The 23245-nt window shown below is 42.6% G+C and overlaps 1 protein-coding gene and 1 non-coding gene across 5 annotated transcripts in view; one reads left to right on the forward strand and one right to left on the reverse strand.

Moving 5' to 3' along the window:
* Positions 1-23245, reverse strand: part of VAV3 (vav guanine nucleotide exchange factor 3) — a 360450-nt gene that overhangs the window by 221571 nt on the left and 115634 nt on the right. The gene's annotated exons all lie outside the window — the stretch shown is intronic.
* On the forward strand, positions 12720-12857 carry LOC119927957. The gene has a single exon (XR_005450921.1). It is a non-coding gene; the product is annotated as a small nucleolar RNA SNORA7 (small nucleolar RNA).

A 23245-nucleotide genomic window follows, 5' to 3' on the forward strand; every position in this document is an offset into this window, starting at 1 on the left:
CAGCTCAGCCCTGAAACCAACGCAAAAATTGAACCTGTCACTTTAGAGAGACCTGGGCACTGTGGAAATGAGTGATGGAGGTTTGTAAACACTGAAATCAGATCTTCAAAACCCTACTTGTCTGGCCCACTTGAAATTCTGGCACAGATGTAGGTGTAAAAGTACTAGCAGTCAAAATCAGGAGAGAATGTCAGCAGACTTTATTATCAATAAGAATAATAATAATGATGATAACTGTGATATTTGTTTACTGCTTACTCTGTGCCAAGCACTGTACTAAGCGCTGGGGTGGATACAAGATAATCAGATCCCATGTTGGCCTAAGTAGGAGGGAAAACAGGTATTGAATCACCATTTTGCAGATGAGGTAACAGGCACAGAAAAATGATTTGACCAAAGTCACAGAGCAGATCAGTGGTGGAGTCAGGGTTAGAACCCAGGTCCTCTGACTCCCAAGCCTGTGATCTTTACACTAGGCCACACTGCTTTATTGAGAAGATCCCAAAATGATGGCATGTTAGTTCTGAGACTTTTCACTAATGGGTGATTTCTTCTCACTAATGGGTGATTTCTTCAAGCTTTGTTCAAATCTTCATGACAGAAATAAAAGCAAAGGGCACTTGCTCCTAACTGTCCACTCACAAGGAATTTCCACTCCGAGTCACAGGAAGAAATTCCCTGTACCAAGAGGAGGCATTGCCCCTAAGAATTCAGAAACTGCTTCCTGTGCAAAATAGTTAGAAAGTGAAAAGCTAAAATGAAACCAACAGCAAAGGCTGAGCCTCTCAGAAAGCCAGGGTTCAAGGGTTGCCAGGGTTCAGGCCATGCTGGTGGTTCTGTCGACTTCCCTGACTTGCTGTAACATTTCTCTAAATTGTAAACTTGTTGTGGGCAGGGAACATGTTTACCAACTCTACCAATGCCTGTTATATCATACTCTTCCAAGCACTTAGCATTGAGTACACAGCAAGTGATCAATACATATGACTAACTGACCTCTGCAGATGGCGGAGAATGTTAGGGCTGATGTAGGCCCAAGGAGAGTGCCTGACCTCTAGGGACAAAACTTACAACCAGTGTCTGGATCTCATGGGTCTTTGTAGGGCTTTGTGGTCTCAGTTAGCCAGAGGCTAGGACTCACCATCTATTTAAGATCTAATATTTTCATGGTTTAGTTTCCCTGGATCTTTGGAAAGGGCTTGAGTTACTATTCATTCACTCATTCGTATTTACTGATCGCTTACTGTGTGCAGAGCACTGTACCAAGCATTTGGAAACTACAATTCGGCAACAAGATATTGTTACTAAACATTGGCAGCATGGCCAAATGGAAAGAGCACAGGCCTGGGAGTTGGAGGATCTGGGTTCTAATCCCGATTCTGCCACTTGCCTACTTTGTGACTTTGGCAAGACCCTTAACTTCTCTGCATCTTAGTTTCCTCATCTGGAAAAGAGAAATTCAATTCCTGCCCTCTCTCCTACTTAGACTGTGAGCTCCACATGGACAGTGAGACTGGGAGCCCGTTATTGGGTAGGAACCGTCTCTATATGTTGCCAACTTGTACTTCCCAAGCGCTTAGTACAGTGCTCTGCACGGAGTAAGCGCTCAATAAATACGACTGAATGAATGACAGGGACTGTGCCCTACTAGATTAACTTGAGCCTACCCCAATGTTTAGTTTGGTGCTTGGCACATAGTAAGTGCTTGGCAAGTACCATAATTATTCTTATTATTGTGAGAGGTGGTGGAGAAAAACCTTCCTAATCCTTCTAGGTATACTGCTAACTGGCTGGCAAAATTGGTGGGGGCCTGCCCCAGGAGAGTAACTTTATATGGTTATCTTTCACCTTTGTCATTCATGACTCATTTTCCCATGAATTCTCAGAGCATCATCATCATCATCACCTGCATTTACTGAGCACCACCGTGTGCAGAGGATTGTACTAAATGTTTGGGAAAGTCTAATAGAAGTAAAACACACAACCGGCTCCCTCTAGGAGTTTATATATTAATTGGGTGATGGTCAGATAAAAAGTATTTATAGAGTGGGAGCAGGATGAAGAACCAGACAGCAGGAAATGTAATTGGATTAAATAGCTGAATAAATAATCGAATCTATAATAATGGACTCATTTTCCTTCCTGTCCTCACAGGTTCTTTCCTTGCCGATCGATTGATGGTATTTATCGAGCAATTACTGTGTGAAGAAAACAGTACTAAGTAATAGTAATGATGGCATTTGTTAAGTGCTATGTGCAAAGCTCTGTTCTAAGCGCTGGTACTTGGGAGAGTGCAATACAATAGTTAATAGACACGAGTCCTGCCCACAAGGAGCTTATCCTAGAGGGGGAGGCATGAAAAAAAGAAACACCCTCTAACTGGAGCTTTTTATGGCGGTTCCCCAAAGAGCTAGCTGATCCAGGTCAGCACACAAAATTTCAGCAGAAACAGTTGCTTAGTAAAATGCTCTGTATCACTCAATCAATCAGTGGTATTTACTGAGCGTTCACTGTCTGCAGACCACTGTACTAAGGGCTTGGAGGAGTACAATACAGAGTCCCTGACCACAAGGATCTTACAGTCCAGAGGGGGAGACAGACATTAATATAAATAACTATACAGATATGTAGATAAATGCTGTGGGGCTAAGGAGGAGATTAATATCAAGTGCCTAAAGGATACATAGTGGATATTGAATAAATAGTCTGATTGGCACACTTACTAGGCAGACTGCACAGGTAGGACCTAAGCCTGCCCTGTTTATTGCTGGGAACAACGCTATTTCACTAACAGTGTTTTCTGGAGGATCTAAAGAAGCAGTCGACTTCAGAAACCAAAAAACAAAGACAGAACACACACCCGGTAGACGCCTGTAAAGCGTAGTTACTAAATAAAATAATCCACTAGTCACCACATCCTCCAAACACGTAGTGTTTTCTTAAACGCTCTCTGCTTATTGATGTTTCTTCTCACGGAACTGGTCATAGCTTATATTCTGGGTTTTGTCCCTAAAATTCTTACTGCAGTATGTTATGATTTTGGGGGCCTTAGCAACACATTTCACAGTTACCATCCAGACTTTGAATTATTTGAATTTGTTATTTCTTAGTTACATTATTAAAAAAAAAAAACTAGAGGTAGGTATCTAGCTGCTCTTAGGGTCTAAAAATTCCGCTCTGATGGAAAGATTTTATCAGTGTGTGTGGCAGATAAACTGAAGGAGGGAGGCAATTTTTAAGATCTTTTTCAAGTCCCCCAGTCTCGTTCAGGGTGACCCAGACACTAGTAAATCTGACTGCTCGAACACCCACGATGTTACTCCACCATGCTGTAAAACTCCTCAGCAACTGAATGACCAGTGATCTGGGCCCCTTCTAATAATAATAATGATGGCATTTATTAAGCGCTATGTGCAAAGCACTGTTCTAAGCGCTGGGGAGGTTACAAGGTGATAAGGATGTCCCACGGGGGGCTCACATTCTTAATCCCCATTTTACAGATGAGGGAACTGAGGCCCAGAGAAGTGAAGTGACTTACCCAAAGTCACACAGCTGACATTTGGCGGAGCTGGGATTTGAACCCATGACCTCTGACTCCAAAGCCCAGGCTCCTTCCACTGAGCCACACTTCTTCTCAGCTTTTAAGAGTATGGCTTATGATTGGCTTCCCACTGTCCATAGGTCAGGCTTTTGAGTTATTTTCCCGGTAGCGGTGACAGGTTGCATTGAGCCAATCACACTCCCCTGTAGACCCAAATCCCGGTTCCGCCAATTGTCAGCTGTGTGACTCTGGGCAAGTCACTTAACTTCTCTGTGCCTCACTTACCTCATCTGTAAAATGGGGATTAAGACTGTAAACCCCACGTGGGGCAACCTGATCACCTTGCATCCCCCAGTGCTTAGAACAGTGCTTTGCACATAGTAAGCGCTTAACAAATACGATTATTATTATTATTATTATTATTATTATTATTATTATAGACCAGCAGCACATGTTGTGCCTGGGGTTAATGGCTTGCAATCTGCTGCTATGACACAGAATATCTCTGTATGCCCTTGTTCACAGGGGACTCTGCTGGGTCTTCATCCACATTTTATACAACATTGTTAAGTGTGGGACTCTCTTCCTCCATAAAACCAGACAGGGCCTTTCATTTCATCAGTGTTGCATGAATAATACTCGGAGTGGGGGGTGGGGGAAGAGTCCCTAAAAAGTTCCATAAAGGCAAATCAACAAGACTACCATACCTGGATTTCTTTTGGATGTTTTCAGTTTTTCTAGGGATTGGAAGGCAGAACTGAATGATGAATAGGAATGTCTGTCCACACACTTTTGTGTTATTGCACTTGGTATTCATCCCAAGACTCATGACCATACCCACAAATTATTTATATTAAAATCTGTCTCCAACTCTGAACTGTAAGTTCACTGTGGGCTGGGAATGTGTCTACCAACTCTGTTGTACTATATTCTCCCAAGCACTTATTAGAGTGCTCCGCGAAAAGTAAGCACTCCAATAGCATTGATGGATTAATATATTTCAACAGGTAACCCCAACACTAAGCTTATATAAAACACTGTTGGTAAACTGCAATGAGAATAATTTGTGAAGCTAATTATCTAGGGTTAACATGCTACATATACAGTGCAACTTTGTTTTATAAGCAGGCTAAATTTCTAATGTTTAAATTGCATAATTTCATTCCACAAGGAAAATGTTAACACCATGTTTTATAAATAAGCCAACTGACACTAAGCATTCATTATAAACTGCAGGTAAACCATTTCAAATAAATACTCTACAGCCAGGCTGATAGAACATTTAAATACCAAATAAGAGAAATTTGAAGAGGTGTTTGAATTTCAAATACCCTCAGTGCCTAATCAAGATCTTTGTTGCCTCAAAGTGTATGCAATGTCACTTTCGATCACGTAAAGAAAGTTAATTTTCTCCTAGCAAGTTTTGGGTGTTTTTCCTCTATTTCTTCTCTTTCTGCCATGAGTGTCATCAAGGAAGGAAGCACACCTAACTGGATAGTTTGTTAGTTGTCTGGTGAGGTGTCTCAGCTGGACCTGAGTGGACTGAAGCTGGCCAGAACAGGAGATGGCGAGAGCGACACAAAGTACGTGAGATATTAGGTGTAAACCAGAGAAAACAGGAAAAGAAGAGAGAGGTGAGAAAAGATCAAGAATCACAGGTGTTCATGTACCTTTTGGAGAAAGAAAAGGAAAAATGAAATGAGAAGAGAAGAAAGCCCAAGGTGAGTCCAGAAGAGGAATAAGGACTGACTTTTCAGTCCTCTCCCACAGACTGACCTCTCCCACGGGCTGAGAACAGGAATATGCAACCTGCTCGTGGTCCAGGGAGGTGCGGGGTCAAGAGCTTACCCTGGATCACCCGACACTGTTCGAGAGCCCCATCCCATCCTCCATGTGGCCCCTATCAAGATAACTGCAGCCCTCTGACAATTTCCACCTGAGAAGATTCTCCAAAGGGTCTCAAGGAGGTCCCTGCAGTGTCTTTATCCCCTCTTCTACCCTCTTCTCTCCAAGAACCAGGCTAAGGGATTATTTTAAGTATGGCTCAGCAAGCAACACCTGATTGGGCAGAAGTGAGCAACTAGAAAGACACAAAGTTGGGAACTGATCATCAGGCAAGGAAGAGACATGGCCTAATGGAAGAGCAGGAGACTGATAGTCAGGTCTCAGTCCAGGCTTTACCATTTGCCTGCTCTGAGACCTTGGGACAATCAATCCCCTTCTCAATGCCTCTGTTTCTTCATCGCAAAATCAACAGTATTTATTGAGCACTTACTGTGTGCAGAGTCCTGTACAAAGTGCTTGGAAGAGTATGATACAACAGAGTTGGCACACATTTCCTGCCCACAAGGAGCTTATAGTATAAAAGGAAAAACAAATAAATCATGGGTATGTACATAGGTGTTAGGGGCTGAGGGTAACGTGAATGTCAGGTCCTTAAAGATACAGATCCAACTATATAGGGAACGCAAAAGGGAGAGGGAGTAGGGGACATTAGAGCTTAGTAGGGAAAGGACTCTTGGAGGAGATGTGATTTAAATAAGGCTTTGGAGGTGGGAAGAGTGGTGGACTGTAATATACAAAGAGTGAGGGAGTTCCAGACCAGAGGGAGGACACAGGAAGGGGTGAGCTGATTGAGTGATTTAAAGCCAATGATAAGGAGTTTGGTTTGCAGCAGAGGTAGATGGGCAACCTCTAGAGGTTCTTGAAGAATGGGGAAACAGGGACTGAACTTTTTTTTTTTTTTGAAAAATGAAACAGGCAGGATAGTTATGTATGGTCTGGAGTGGGGAGAGACAAGAGTCAGGAAGGTCAACAAGAACACTGATGCAGTTGTTGTGAAGGGCTATGATAAGTGCTTGGATCAAGAAGGTAGTTATCTGGATGGAAAGGAAAGGACAGATTTTGGTGACATTGTGAAGAAGGAACCAAGAAGATTTGGTGAAAGACTGAATATTTGTGTTAAATTAGAAAGATGAGTTGAGGATAATACCAAGGTTATGGGCTTGTGAGTAAGGAAGGATGGCGATGCTGTCTAAAGTGATGGGAAACTCAGGGAATAAAGTAACTATTCTCTCCCCCTCAACCCCAGGTAGAAAAGAGCCTGGGTCCAATCTTGGTACTGAAAGTTATCTCATATCTATCCCTGAGCTTGGCACATCACAAGTGCTCAACTACCATTATTCCTGTAATAGTAGCAGCCACAAGTTCTGCACATGATAAAACTTAATTGGGATTTGTTTCATCTAAAAATAGATTTTAGTAGCAAAGATTCGTTACATTTGCTCTTGTCTGATCAAATTAATCAGGGGTAGTGTGGTGTGTAGTGTGGTAGGTGGTGTGTCAGCAGATGGAAGAAAGGATTTGATGACACTGAATATGTGGGTTGCATGAGAGAATCAATCAATCGTATTTATTGAGCGCTTCCTGTGTGCAGAGGGCTGTACTAAGCGCTTGGGAAGTACAAGAAAGAAATGGTATTAGGTTAATTCCAAGGTTAAGGGCTAGTGAGACATGGTTGGTGGTAGTGGTATCTACCAGTTAGTGAGACATGATAGATGGTAAATGCTTACTTTGTGGAGAACATTATACCAAGCACTTAGGAAAATACAATACAACAGAGTTGGTAGACGTTTCCTGCACTTCCAGTGTGAAGAACACTGTACGTAATGCTTGGGAGAGTGAAACCAAGTTTAGATAATGTTTCCAGAAGTGGGTGGTCCACAGTTTCAAAATCAAATGAAATATCTAGGAGGATTAGGGTGGAGTAGATTCCATTGGATTTGGCAAAAGGAAGGTACTGGTGAACCTGGAGAAGATAGTTTCCATAGAAGGACAGAAACCAGATTGCTGGGTGTCAAAGAGAGAATCGGGGGAGAGGAAATGGAGGCAGCAGATATAAACACCTCATTTAAGAAATATGAACAGGAATGTTAGGATGGAGATGGTGTGATAACGGATGATGCAGTGGGGTCAAGGGAGGGGTTTATTTTAGGATGGGGACAATTAGGCATGGTTGAAAGCAGTGCAGAAGGATCAATTGGAGAGAGAGTGATTAAAGATGGCATTGAGAGAGGCGGGGGCGGGGGGGTAAGTGTTTCAACAAGGTAAATAGGGAGACCTGCTGATAGCCAAACTGTGAGCCTGTTGTTGGGTAGGGACCGTCTCTATATGTTGCCAACTTGTTCTTCCCAAGTGCTTAGTACAGTGCTCTGCACACAGTAAACGCTTAATAAATACGATTGAATGAATGAATGAATGAATGAATGAATGAATGAACGATTTGAGCACAAGGAACTCAACTGAATGAAGTTTTGCATTTACAAAACTGAACAGCAGCAAAACCTGAGTAAACATTCCCCAGGAGTGGACAGATAGTCTATGCCTTAGTTGCACAAATAGGAAACACCACTTCAGGCTTTGGGAAGTGACTGAGGCAAGCCCAATACAAATGTGGGTTGAAACTAAAATGCAATTATCAGGTGCAATATTCCAAACCACCTGGAAATACCAGTATTGAAATAATGAAAGCAAAAATATAAGAGCAAAGCAAGAGTTTCCAAGAATCGTTCGGTGTAAAGTTCTTGGCCTGAACCTGATTGAGGCCAGTCATTCGTGATGAAAGTGAAAGGCTTTTGATTTACGCAGAGACTTTATAATATTCCCAAATCTGCTTCCCTCCCTTTCACCTTCATGGTCACCACTCTGGTCCCAAATCCTCATCACCTCCCAACTGGACAATTGCTTCAGCCTCCTTACTGGTCTTTCTACCTCCAGCCCCCTCTTCAGTCTATTCTTTATCCTACTGACTGAATCATCTTCTTAAAACACCACTGAGAACACATCACTCCCCTCCTCAAAATCTATTCAAGACTTTCCATCCACTATCTCCTTTTCACCTTTCCTCTTTTTTCTACAGCTACGACCCAGTTCATGCTCGTTGTCCTTCCCAAGTACACCATTTCACTTTTCTTTGCAATCAACTCTCCCACCTCCAGTCCGCTGCATACATCTTCTCCCTGCCTCAAATCTGCCAAATCATGCCTCTCCCCACCCTCAATGACTCCCCAAACTCACTTCTCCCATGAAGTGATTCCCAATTCCCACCTCCCTGATCATTAGTCACTCTTAGTATTTGTATATATTGACTTTTTTTCTTCCTACCTACTCATTTTTTCTGCTCAATTTTGTTGTTACTGGTTGCATCTATTCCCAAAGCAGATATGAATTCCATCTCCCTGTCTTTTATTTTTTATTATACACCACCAACCATGTATTATAGTGTTCCAAGCACAGCAGGTACTCAAATACTGATGATGATCAGGAAAACACACTCAACATACGCAGAAAGGTGACTTAAAATCTACTCACCCACTATATGAGCTAAAGTCTACCTGCCTCTGGAGGAAAATGGTGTCCACATTGATGAAATCCAACACTACAACTGATCGTAAAACTGGTGCAATACCCAGAATTATCAGAGATAGACTAAGCAAAATAAGTTTCTTATTTTGACTTGTATGGCCAAGCACAGACAATTGCACAGAAAAGAGTAGCTTTCTATAATTGTAATAGTTAGGGGGGGATGGGGGGGGCCCTTTAAGTGCAACAGTGTGTTTAGTACTTTAAAGAACAGAGTCAGTTAAGACTATTTTTATGTATCATCACATCAGCTGTGAAAGGATGTGGTATCGGTTATGTCTGCCTGGCTATTTTTAATGCTTTCTAAAGCACCTAAATCTTGAAACAACTACCAAAACTGCCATAGCCAATTACTGGGAAAAGCATCCCATGAGAAGCCAACACAACACATATATAGCTACCACATGTATCTAAGGCAAAAGAGCAGTTGAGACTGGCATTTTGGTAATCCAGGACACATCTGCTTATGAGCACCTATGAAGCCTTGAGGAGTCAGCCAGCAGTACCTCCTTCGTCTTCTCTGGCTTCGGCAAAGGGTTTCTAATCCCTAACCTACATAGTTCCACGGATTTAAGCAAGAAAAATGGGCACAGGTCAGTTTCTGGGAAATCAGCCCAGTTAGGCTTCTGCCTTAGACACACTTCTCAATATATAATGGATATACACACATTTACTTATATGTACATATTTATTTTGAGAAGCATATATGTATGCACATGTGGGTGTATCCTTTATAGTGAAACACGATGGCTCTGATGGTGAAATTCGCCTATGGATGGGTGTGTGACTGAGAAGGAAAATGTAAAGACCCACAGTTCTAGCTACAGTATGACAGCCAGAAGGCGAAACTTCTCATCGTATGTGCTTGAGGAACCACTGCCTAACCACAGCCATCTTACAGTGCTCTGCATGTGGTAAGTGTTAATAAATACCACTGATTGATTGTTCTCCTGCTGTAACAGAATAACGTGGACATGATGTTAGTGAAGAAATTCATAAGATCTAGATTCCGTTGGCTGTTCTCCCACGGGTCGGCTCCGGCCTCTGATAAGTCACTTTAACCTTCTGACCCCCCCTTCTGGGATGCCAAAGAAACAGGGGCCACCCAATTTGGCAAGGTAGGGTAAGCAATCAATCAATCACCGATATAGGTTGAGCTTTTAATTTGTTCAGAGAACTGTACTAAGCACGTGGGAGAACACAATAGAGTTAGTAGACATGCTCCCCACCCTCAAGGACTGTAAAATCTAGCAGCAGGGGCAGACACTAAAATTACAGGTGGGGGGAAAACAATAGAGTATGCCTATATGGACATAAATGCAATGGGTGGGTGAGGGAGAGGGAAGAGTCGCGAAGTACTCAGTGTTAGAAAACCAGGCAGATCCTTGTAGGAATTAGGGGCTTTTCTGTCAAAGTGGTGGTTGCGAGACTGCAGGGCCCATATGTCCCTGAGAAAGCCCAGGATGGGTTGATAAGTTCAAACACCAGGGCAATTCTCCTTTTTTCCAATCCATAATGAACTAGCGAGGCTCAGTGGAAAGAGCCCGGGCTTTGGAGTTAGAAGACATGTGTTCAAACCCCAGCTCCACCAATTGTCAGCTGTGTGACTTCGGGCAAGTCACTTAACTTCTCTGTGCCTCAGTTACCTCATCTGTAAAATGGGGTTCAAGACTGTGATCCCCCTGTGGGACAACCTGATCACCTTGTAATTAATTAATTAATAATGGCATTTATTAAGCGCTTAATAAATGCCATTATTATTATTATTATTAAAGGTCAGTTGGATCCATCATGATGCTTGCTGGGTTCAGTCAGTCAATCATATATTACTGTGTGCAGAGCACTGTACTAAGCACTGGGGGAGAGTACAATAAAACAATAAATGGACACATTCCCTGACCGCTCCCAAGAGAGGGAGACAGACATTACTGTAAATAAATAAATTACAGATACATATATAAGTGTTGTGGGGCTGGGAAGGAAGATGAGTAAAGGGAGCAAGTCAGGTGACACAGAAGGGAGTGGGAGAAGAGGAAAGGAGGACTTAGGGAAGACTTCTTGGAGGAGTTGTGCCTTCAATAACAGACTATAAGCTCCATGTTGGCAGGGAACGTATCTTCCAACTGTTACACTCTTCCAAAGGCTTAGCGCTCTGCAAATAGTAAGTGCTCAAGCATGATGTGGGCAGGGAATATGTCTGTTATATTTCACTCTCCGAAGTGCTTAGTACAGTGCTTTGCACATAACAGGCACTCAATAAATACAATTGAATGAGTACAACTGATTGACTGATTGATGCAGAATGATTTCTTCTACACATTACAGCAAATTTAATCAATGTACCCCAGAGTTTTTCATTTTAAAACTCCTGTTCTTGCTTCAAACCCAAGACAAGCTAGACTCCATCTAAGTGGATTCAGAACCTGATACCTGCACACTCCCAAGGCAGACAGCAAAACTACAACGGTTTATTTTTTCCAAGGACTATTCAACGGGTTGCTTTCTCCAAGTACTTTCTTGACGTCAGCTGACAAAGTACTTCCTCTGGATCCCCTTCACCGGTGAATAAGTGTGGCTTTCGCAGAACCAAAACATGTGAACATCTGTGAGAGCAGCTAATAGCTTTTTTCCTCTCTGTAGGTCAGTTGTCGCCAGACCACCTCCATTTCACTCTGGATCTACCGCTTGCAATCTCATTGTTCAAACCGCCCTTCCTTCTACCCGTGGGAAGAAAACACAGCTTTTCCTGCTACTCGAAGACCGGAGTGGGAGGATGAGGGGAAAAGGCTTTGCAGGACTCACTGCAAACACAACCGCCCATCACTTCATTTGAAAGCACCTGGGATTTGGAAGCATCATCGCTCCTATGCCCCATTTTCTAGATGCAAATTGCCAACTATTTTGAGCCTCTATGAAAATACAGCCTCGGTGGATGTACATCCCTGGACACACGATGAACTCTTTGAGGTCGAAATCTCCCAGGATCATTTTGGAAAAGTGACAATGCTGTCATTGTGAAACATCCAGGCGATTGAAGAGTTTCTAGGCTGATTTCCTCTGACAGGAAGTAGCCTGCCTGCAGATTCTCTGAGCAATGTGTACCACTGACGTACGCTCATGGGGGCTCATTCACCAGGTACAGCCGAAAGTCCCAAAGCGTAAACGTTAAATACAACAGAGTCACTGAGAAAACATTTTTGGATGAAAATTTCTCAACCATTTTCTCTAGACTGCAAGCTCATAGTGGACAAGAAATATGTCTACCAACTCTGTTGTATTGTACTCTCCCAAGTACTTGGTACAACGCTCCGCACACAGTAAGTGCTTAATAAGTACCACTGATGGATTACTTTCATTACCCCATCCATTTAAATTGAATTTATCAGCAATTGGGCAGTCTGCGATTTGTTAACTGAGGGAGACTGATTAAATAGCAATGACTTCATTATGGTATTTCTTAAGCAATTACTACATGCCAAGTGTTGTACTAAGTGTTGATGTGGATATAAGATAATTAGGGAGCATCTACAATGTCCTAGGCAGCACACTCATCTGGAGACAGCAATGTTATCTCCAGGATGTCATTATTTGGGGGAGGGGGGAGGACAGAGGAATGGTATTTCTTAAGTGTTTGCTACATGCCAGGTACTGTACTAAGTGCTGGGCTACAATCAAGCTAATCAGGCTGGACTCAGTCCATGTCCCACATGGGGCTCACAGTCTAAAAACCCCATTTTACGGATGAGGTAAATATGGCACTCTCTCAGGGTTGCATCTGGAAAGTTTCCAGTACTCTACCAGTCACGACTACAGGAGGGAGAGTCAAGCAGAGGCATACCCATCCCATTCTTAGCTTGGGCAGTGGCTAGTGAGTGGAAGGCAATCTGCTACAAGTTAAAACTCACCTGTGCTGGGCAACAGCAGCATGGGAGAGAGTCAAGGGCAGAGACTCGTTTACTGTGCAGAAGGAGGCAATGGTAAACCAATTCCGTATTTTTAACAAGAAAACTCTACGGATACACTACCAGAATGACTGCAGATGGAAGTGGGGCATTCAGAGAGAGATGCGTCTATGGCGTCACTACGGGAACACGACTGGGCAGCATACGTCAACAACAAATACAATACAGAGAAGTTAAGTCACTTATCCAAAGTCACACAGTAGTCAAGGTGGGAGCCATTTTACAGATGAGGTAAATGAGGCACAGAGAAGTTAAGTGACTTAGCTAAGGTCACACGGTAGACACACGGCAGAGCTGGGATTAGAACCCAGATACTTCTGACCCCCAGGCCTGTGCTCCATCCACTGGGCAATGCTGCTTCTCACTTTGAAAACAGAATAAAACAATTGCACGCACATCCAGTTGCTTTAAAATTGATAGAGAAGTGAAGAGCCCCGGATTAGGCAGAATGAACTGGGTCTACAAAGGAGGAAAAAAAAGAACTAAAACACACAGAAAGATGACAGTGTGGTAGCAGAAGGAAGAGAAGTGATGGGACACTTGACTTAGAACCTAAAGCTGCAGGGCCCCACAGTCTCAAATTTTTCTCAACCCTATCTCTAATAAAGTGAAACAGAATGATTTTCAAACACGGTAGCACCAAGTGGTAACAAGCCTTGTGTTTACTCCTTTACCAAATATAAGAGTCACCGGGCTTTATACTAAACACTAACCTGAAACACACAGGCTTTCAACATTACAATCTATCTTTTTCTTTTTACAAGCTTCTAAATGCAGCAGGGAGCAACAGTATCACGCAGGAGGAAAGAGGGAAGTTCATTCAGGAAGTAAACAAGAGGGAACAATGATGGCCGATGACAGGCACCATGTAAAAGCATGTTTTTCCCTGCCTCCTCTCTCTCTCCTACTCCAGACCACACATCACTCTGCTGCTGGGATCGTTTTTCTAAAACAAAACAAAACAAAAAAAAAAACACTCAATCCACATCTCCACTCTCCTCGAAAACCACTAATGGTTGCCTATCCACGTCCACATCAAACAGAAACTGCTTACCATCACCTTTAAAACGTGGCATGAGCTCAACCCCTCCTATCTAACCTTGCTGACTTCCCACTAAAATCCAGTCGGTACACTTCTCTCCTCCAATGCCAATTTACTCACTGTATTTTGATTTATCTACCTTGCCATTGACGCCTGGCCCACAGCCTCCCTCGGACCTGGAACTCTCTCCCCCTCCATTTAAGACAGATCACCACTCTCCCCACCTTCAAGGTCTAATTAGTATCACATCTCTTCCAAGAGGCCTTCCATAACTAAGACCTCTTTTCCCCTGCTTCTTACCCTTTTAGTATTTGATACTCATCCTTCCCTCAACTCTCCAGAACTTATTTACAAATCTGTAATTCATTTATTTATATTAATTTCCATCTGGCCCCTAGGTGTTGAGCTTCTTTTTGTCAGGGAATATATCTACCAACTCTGCTGTAGTCTCCCAAGTGCTAATTACAGAGCTCTGTACACAGTAATCACTCACTAACCACTGACTGATTGATGTTTTTCTATCCCCTGCTCAAAGAGGGGAAGGCTACTCCCCCTTGTCTCCCCCTTTTAGACTGTGAGCCCACTGTTGGGTAGGGACTGTCTCTATATGTTGCCAATTTGTACTTCCCAAGCGCTTAGTACAGTGCTCTGCACATAGTAAGCGCTCAATAAATACGATTGATTGATTGATGATGATGATGAAGGCTACTGAAAAGAGTCAGGATCTGAGAATAAGGAGACACTGCCACTGACCTTCTGTGAGAATTTGGGCAACCCCTTAACCAGTCAGCCTCAGTTTTCTCCTCTGTAAAATGGGGTTAAGATACCAGCTCTCTGTGCCTCTTAGATTAAAACCCTGTGAGGGACAGAGGCTGTATCTGATTTGATTACACATGTCTATCCCATTGCTTGGCACCTGGTAAGCACTTAATGAATACTAATTCATTAATGAATGTTTTGTTTTGTAGTCTGTCTCCCCCTTTTAGACTGTGAGCCTGTTGTTGGGTAGGGACCATCTCTATATGTTGCCGATTTGTACTTCCCAAGCGCTTAGTACAGTGCTCTGCACTCAGTAAGAGCTCAATAAATACGAATGACTGAATGAATACTATCATTATCACTGTGTAGCTTTCTTCATAATTGTTCATAGGTGGGTGCAATCAATCAATCAGTGCTTGTTGTGTGCAGAGCACTGTACTAAGCGCTTGGGGGAGCAAAATAAAGAAGAGCTGATCTCTTCCCACAGGGCTTCGACAATCTCCCTATTCCATTCTAATAACAAAAACAATTGTTGCATTTTGTTAAGCGGTTACCACATGCTAAGCACTGTACTAAGAGTTAGGGTAGATAGAAGTTTAGGTCAGACACAGTATCTGTTCCACATGGCTCCTAGTCCAAGAGGGAGGGAGAAAGAACAGTTACTTCATCTTCATTTTAAAGATGAAGAAACTGACACACAGAAAAGCTATGTGACTTGCCCAAGGTCATAAAGCAGGTAAGTGGCAGAGCTGGGTTTAAAATCCAAGCCTCCTGATTTGCAGGTCCATGCCCTTTCTACTGGACTATACTGCTTCCCTCCTTCTGTCTTTATAATAAACCTAAATTCCTATGTCTAAAACTTCTGTGATAGCTTGTGAAGGACCGGGATAACCAAAAACTTCTAGGAAGTGCTTCATAGACTACACTTGTGGTCCTGCAGTGTGGACCCCAAACCAAGATGTTTCAAACAGTTTAAATCCCATTAACCCTAATAAATAATATTTATGACAAAAATCTACTGAACTAGTTTGGTTCTATTTTGGGCAAATGAAGACTACTGAAATCCGTTAATTCAAAGGAAAGGAAAGCAAAGGAAAGTGTTGGAAGAGCTGGTGAAACCCTCCAGGATGGAATGTCTCTCTGACCCTTTTTCAGTGCCATTTCATACAGGAGAAAATATAAGGACCACTGCAACCACATGAGTTATCAAAGGCCAAACAGACCACCACTTCATATGCTCTAAATTACCAAAAAGAGGCTTAATTACAATCAATCTTATTTACTGTTTGCCAAATTTTGTACTCAGCACTTGGGAGAGTACAACACAACAGCTGGTAGACAGGTTCCCTTCCCACAAGAAGTTTACAGTCTAAAAAGGGATATGGACATTAATATAAATAAATTACAAATATTCATATGAGTGTTTTGGGGCTGAGGGAGAGGTGAATAAAGGTAGCAAATCCAATTGCAATGGTGATGCAGAAGTGAGTGTGAGAAGAGGAAATAAGGGCTTAGTCAGGGAAGGCCTCTTGGTGAAATGCCTTCAAATAAGGCTTAGAAGGTAGGGAGAGTGATTAGTCTGAAGGATATGAAAAGGAGGAGTATTCCAGGCCAGACGTGGGTAATATGTCAGAGGCAAGATAGACGAGATTGAGGTACAGGGAGTAGGTTGGCATTAGAGGAGCAAAGCATGCGGGCTGGGTTGTAGTAATAATAATAATAATAATAACATTCATTAAGCACTTACTATGTGCAAAGCACTGTTCTAAGCACTGGGGAGATTACAAGGTGATCAGGTTGTCCCACGGGGGGCTCACAGTCTTCATCCCCATTTTACAGTTGAGGGAACTGTGGCCCAGAGAAGTTAAGTGACTTGCCCAAAGTCACAGAGCTGAAAGTGGCGGAGCCGGTATTTGAACCCATCACCTCTGACTCCAAAGCCCAGGCTCTTTCCACTGAGCCAGCAGAAGAGCAGTGAGGTGAGGTAGAAGGGGGCAAGGTGACTGAGTTCTTTTAAGCCAATGGAAAGGACTTTCCATTACAAGATACCAGAAAATCAGAACACCTGCCACCTGAAAAGCGGAACTGGGACAAGGAACAACTGCCAATGTAAACAGTGAATGGATGCTTTTCCAAGATATCACCTAGCAGACAGCTACTGGAATTTTGGGTGAGGCAAGGAGGTATCACCAGAATCTTTTGATGAAAATAACGTTATGATTAAAAACTCACCTCAAAAAAAACTACCTGACCAGACCTACATTCATTCATTCAATCACATTTATTGAGTGCTTACTGTGTGCAGAGCACTGTACTAAGTGCTTGGGAAATACAAGTCGGCAACATATAGAGACGGTCCCTACCCAACAACAGGCTCACAGTCTAGAAGGGGGAGACAGACAATAAAACAAAACATGTAGACAGGTGTCAAAATCGTCAGAACAAATAGAATTAAAGCTATATGCACATCATTAATAAAATAAATAGATAAGTAAATATGTACGAGTAAAATAGAGTAATAAATCTGTACAAATATATATACAGGTGCTGTGGGGAGGGGAAGGAGGTAAGGTGGGGGGGGGTGGGGAGGAGGAGAGAAAAAAGGGGGCTCAGTATGGACTTGATGTCTACAACCTCCTGCAGTATGACAGAGGCCAAACTGAAAAATATCTACAGCCAGTGGTGAGATACCACAGCTCCAGAAATCCAGAGGTACGCTGACCACCATTACATTAAGGACTTTTGATCATTATCAACTCCGAGTGTCATCTACACCCCAATTCTGAATGATCGTAACACATTAAATCCAGAGATGTGTCACCCACTAGTTGATGAAGTAGCCCAGAATCCATAAGCCCTGCCCAGGGTATAGTCCAATCACTGCAGAAAATTCAATTCCCTCTACATCCTATTTCTCCTGCCCCTACCTGAAGATAAACTGCTCTATCGAAAAGCAGCAGAGAATCACGACATGTTAGAAAAGGCCATCTAAAAACCTAGCCCATCTACCTCACTCCAATTCTGTGCTGCTTTTGGATGAAGGAGCAACCCAGTGTTCCTGGTGGTGGAAGTGGCTGTCACTAAAGCTAGAATCTTAGCACCATCATCTGCTAAGATTTTTGGATGAAAGTTTCTTCTATCAGTACTCAAAAAAGTATTTTAAAATGACTGAAGAAAACCCTGATGGAGGAGCTCGAAGGTATGCAGAGATATTGTGAAGGCCTACCAGACAGTGCTTCATAAAAAAAAAAACCCATTGGATCCATTTTTCACTAAAATTAAAAAACAACTTTCTCAGTCAAGAAAGCAAGTTTAGACTTCTGCAACCTCCTGCAAAGACTGTTAAGCAATAGAGGGTACCCACTAAAGAGAAACACTATGAGTGTAAGGAATGTGGGAGAACATTTCACCAGATCCAGCAACTGACCCCACATCAGCTCATCCATACCCTCTGGATGTAATGAATGTAGATAAAATTTCAGTAGCTAAGCATACCTGATCCATTCATTCACTCAATCATATTTATTGAGTGCTTACTATGTGCACAGCACTTTACTAAGCGCTTGGGAAGTACAAGTCGGCAACATATAGAGATGGTCCCTACACAACAACGGATTCTCAGTCTAGGAGAGGGTGACAGACAACAAAACAAAACAAAACATGGAGACAGGTGTCAAAATCGTCAGAACAAATAGAATTATAGCTATGATTCAACATTTGAGGATTTACATGAGTGAGATGTCATGATATCTCCAAGAGACCTTCCTTGATTAATCTCTCATCTCTGTTCCTATACTACCCACCTTCAGCATTTCTGTGTGTCACCTAAACCCTGGAATACTCATCCCCCTCAAACCTGTAGTAGTTATGTACATATCGTTACAACTCTACTGCTTTCTCCTACCTGAAATGTATTTTCATGTTCATTTTCCAATTATATTTTAAGCCCCTTGAGGGCAGGGATTTTGTTACTCCCAAACCCAGCACAATGCTCTAAGTATGCAGTTAATATCGTTGATTGAGTAATCATAGTTGTTGATGTTGTCTCAAGCTGTCGAGTCGTGTCTCAAGCTGTCGAGTCGTGTCCGACCCACAGCGATGCCATGGACACGTCTCTCCCAGAACGCCCCACCTCCATCTGCAATCATTCTGGTAGTGGATCCATAGAGTTTTCTTGGCAAAAATACAGAAGCGGTTTACCACTGCCTCCTTACGCGTGATAAACCTGTGTCTCTCTCCTAGACTCCCTCATACTGCTGCTGCCCAGCACAGGTGAGTAATCATAGTACAACTCAGTTAATTTTGTGACTATGCTTTGACTTACTGTAGCAGAAAGTAGATAATAGTTTAGCAATGTTTAATCTTCCAAAATATTACACATCACATTACATTTTTCCAGTGGCACTGGAATGGATTCTACATCCTAAGATGTAATTTTACGAGAAAACCTAACCCCACAAAACAGGCCTTCATGATATATCCACATTTTTGAGGTACCTATAATGACTGTACCGTGGGGTATGCCCATACAGATGGCTTGATCCTATTGCAGACACACAGACAGGAAGTTCATTACTATGATATGCTAAACCTGCCAAAGATGAGGCCCTTCAAAGCATGACCTCAGCCCTAATTTGAAGATGGCACTACCACAAACTATGAAAAACGGTAAAGCACCAGGATGTGATGGCCCGCTCACAGAAATTTACCAGTAAGGAGGGATAGCTATAAGAGCCTTCCTCTATATATGGAACAATGAAGAGATTCCACATGATTGCAATTATGTCACCATTATGCCCATCTTCAAAAAGAAAGATAGGAGAACTTGCTATGGGAACTATAACTCTTTCACTGGTTATAAGATGCAATCCAGAATTCATCTCAACAGTGTATATTATTGTGATCCCCTCAAGCGACAGGGTCTGTGTCTAGTTATCGCCTGAATATATTTTTCCTGTGCTTAATCCCGGGCTCTGCACACAGTATGTGCTCCCTTCTAGACTGTGAGCCCGCTGTTGGGTAGAGACCATCTCTATATGTTGCCAACTTGTACTTCCCAAGCGCTTAGTACAGTGCTCTGCACACAGTAAGTGCTCAACAAATACGACTGACTGAATGAATGAATAAATAATCTTCCTACAAGGCAGACCCTCCCTGGATCACAGTGAGACTTCAGACTAAAAGATATCACACCAGACATGATCTTTGCAACATGACGGAGAAAAAAGTGTAAATAATAATGATTCAGTGCTCTGGGCTTAAGAAATCAATCCCCTACTTTTTCTGGTTCAACCCCAGTGGTTACTCTGTATCCGTGACTGCTATTAAGGCAAATGAGATCACCATTAACAGAGCAGATGACTTTAGAACCATAATACTTTATGTCTCAGAACAGATGTATTGTGCAAACTCTATTGAAATCAATCCTTCAACTCAAACCATCTGGTACAAAGCTTTTATATGCTCAGCTGGCCTACTTCTATTATGGTAGCTAGAAACGTGAATAAAAAATAAAGTGTGTTAAGTTCAAAATGTGCTTTTGTACATAAAACCAAGTAATCCAATAGGTTCATTTCCATTACCAACCCAAGGATCTAACAGTTTCCCCAGCAAGTGTTTTATACTGGGGGTGTTGAGGATGTATTCTGTGCATTACCCAAACTGATGGTGCTAAAAAGATTTTCTAGATAAGCCTCCACACTATTTCCACTTTGGGCAGCAGTGTTGCCTAGTGGATAGAGCATGAGCCAGAGTCAGAAGGACCTGGGTTCTAATTCCGGTCCTGCCACTTGTCTGCTGTGTGGCCCTGGGAAAGTCACTTAACTTCTCTGTGTCTCAGTTACCTCAACTGTAAAATAGGGATTAAAACTGTGAGTCCCATCTAGAGTAAGGGCTCTTGTCTAATCTATTATCTTGTATTCATTCATTCAATCGTATTTATTGAGCGCTTACTGTGTGGGAAGTACAAGTTGGCAACATATAGAGACGGTCCCTACCCAACAACAGGCTCACAGTCTAGTAGGGGGAGAAGGACAACAAAACAAAACATGTGGACAGGTGTCAAGTCATCAGAACAAATTGTATGGACACCAGCACTTGGCACAGTGCCTAGCACGTAGTAAGCGCTTAACGAATACCATTAAAAAACGGCATAATGAACCTGACAAGAACTCTTTCATCCAAAAATACATACACATATGGTACTTTAGTCCTTAAACTCTGTAGAATTCTGGGTGCTGCCTTCCTTCTCAATTCTCCATTTGCATTTCCACTTTACCTTTCAGATAGGCTCAGTCCTTTGCAGAGAACCTCATCATTTAAATAAGGTAGTGTTGGGTCAAGGGCACAATGATCTACAACTGTTCACGGAATCTGCTAATCACTAGCTTGCAATCACCAATATCTATTCCACTTCTAAATAAACTAAAGACACCTGGAAGCCCTTAGATCTAAGAAGTAGCATCTTATGGACTAAATTATCAACCAACAGAAAGTCCAAGAGGATATTGACACTATTGTCATCGTGTGCTAGACTGACCATTTCTGGATGTATTCAGGAATGCACAGTCTCTAGAGTGTAAGCTCCTTGTGGGCAGGAAACATATCTATCAATTCAGATATATTGTATTCATTCATTCAATTGTGTTTATTCATTCATTCACTACCACGTTAGTACAATCACTCATCCTACCCCGAATAATAGTGATGGCATTTGTTAAGCACTTACTATGTGCAAAGCACTGTTCTAAATGCTGGGGAGGATACAAGGTGATCAGATTGTCCCACATGGGGCTCACAGTCTTCATCCCCATTTTACAGATGAGGTAACTGAGGCAAAGAGAAATTAAGTGACTTGCCCAAAGTCACACGGCTGACAATTGGCAGAGGCGGCATTGGAACCCATGACCTCTGACTCCCAAGCCCGTGATCTTTCCATTGAGCCAAGCTGCATCAGCCTTCTTTCTGACCTCCCAACCTGTCTCTCCCCACTTCAGTCCATACTTCACTCTGCTGCCCGGATTATCTTTCTACAGAAACGTTCTGGGCATGTCACCCCACTAATAATGTTGGCATTTGTTAAGCGCTTACTATGTGCAAAGCACTGTTCTAAGTGCTGGGGGGGCTACAAAGTGTTCAGGTTGTCCCACGGGAGGACCCCAATCCCCACAAATCTCCACTGGTTGCCTATCAACCTCCGTACCTAGCAAAAACTCCCCTGTTGGCTTCAAAGTTCTCCTTCACCTTGCCCCCCTTTACCTTACATCCCTTCTCTCATTCATTCATTCATTCAATCGTATTTATTCAGCACTGTGTGCAAAGCACTGTACTAAGCGCTTGGGAAGTACAGGTCGGAAACATATAGACAGTCCCTACACAACAACGGGCTTACACTGCAGAAGGGGGAGACAGACAACAAAACAAAATGAAAACAAAACCAAACAACAAAACAAAACTCTCTTTCTACATCCCAGCCCACACACTCTGCTCCTCTGGTGCTAACCTTCTCACTGGACCTCATTCTCGCCTGTCCGGCCATCGACCCCTAACCCACATCCTACCTCTGCCCTGGAATGTCCTCCCTCCTCAAATCTGCCAAGCAATCACACTTCGCCCCTTCAGAGCCCTACTGAAGGCTCACCTCCTCCAAGAAGCCTTCCCAGACTAAGCCACCCTTTTCCTCAGCTTCCCCTCCCCTCTGCCTCACCCCAATTCACTCCCTTTGCTCCACCCCCTTCCCCCCCGCACAGCACTTGTGTATCTATAAACATATCTATAATTCTATTTATTTGTGTTAATGCCTGTTGACTTGTTTTTACATGTACATATAATTCAATTTAATTACATTGATGCCTGTTTACTTGTTTTGATGTCTGTCTCCCCGTTTCTAGACTGTAAGCCCGGTGTGGACAGGGATTGCCTCTCTTTAATTGCTGAACTGTACTTTCCAAGTGCTTAGTACAGTGCTCTGCCCACAGTAAGCACTCAATAAATATGATTGAATGAATGAATGAATGAATTTACTGAGCACTTACTGTTAGCAGAGCACTATACTAAGTGCTTGGGAGAGTACAATATAGCTATTGACACATTCCCTGCCCACAAAATGCTTGCAGTCTAGAGTGGGAGACAGACATTAATATACTCTCCCAAGTGCTTAGTATACTGCTCTGAACACAGTAAGCACGTAATGATGATTCCAAACCTTCCCTAGTAATGAACATTTATTAGCGAAGTGCCACTAAGCACTCTGCAAACCAACTGGACAGCTGAACAGCAACTACTGGACAACAGACACCTGCAAAATAACAACAATAACAACATTTGTTAAGTCCTTACTATATGCCAAGAATTGAACAAAACACTAAGGTAGGCACAGTATAATCAAATTGGAAACAGGCCCTGTCCCCAAATCTAAAACACTGGTGTGATACGTCAAATAAATATCTGCAGTAAAGCAATCATCCTCTGCAACTCGGTAGAACCTCTCTTTGAAAGAGCAAAAGGTGGCAAAATTTTCCA

The sequence above is a fragment of the Tachyglossus aculeatus genome, chromosome 4, assembly GCF_015852505.1.
Source record: "Tachyglossus aculeatus isolate mTacAcu1 chromosome 4, mTacAcu1.pri, whole genome shotgun sequence".
NCBI classification, from domain to species: Eukaryota; Metazoa; Chordata; class Mammalia; order Monotremata; family Tachyglossidae; genus Tachyglossus; species Tachyglossus aculeatus.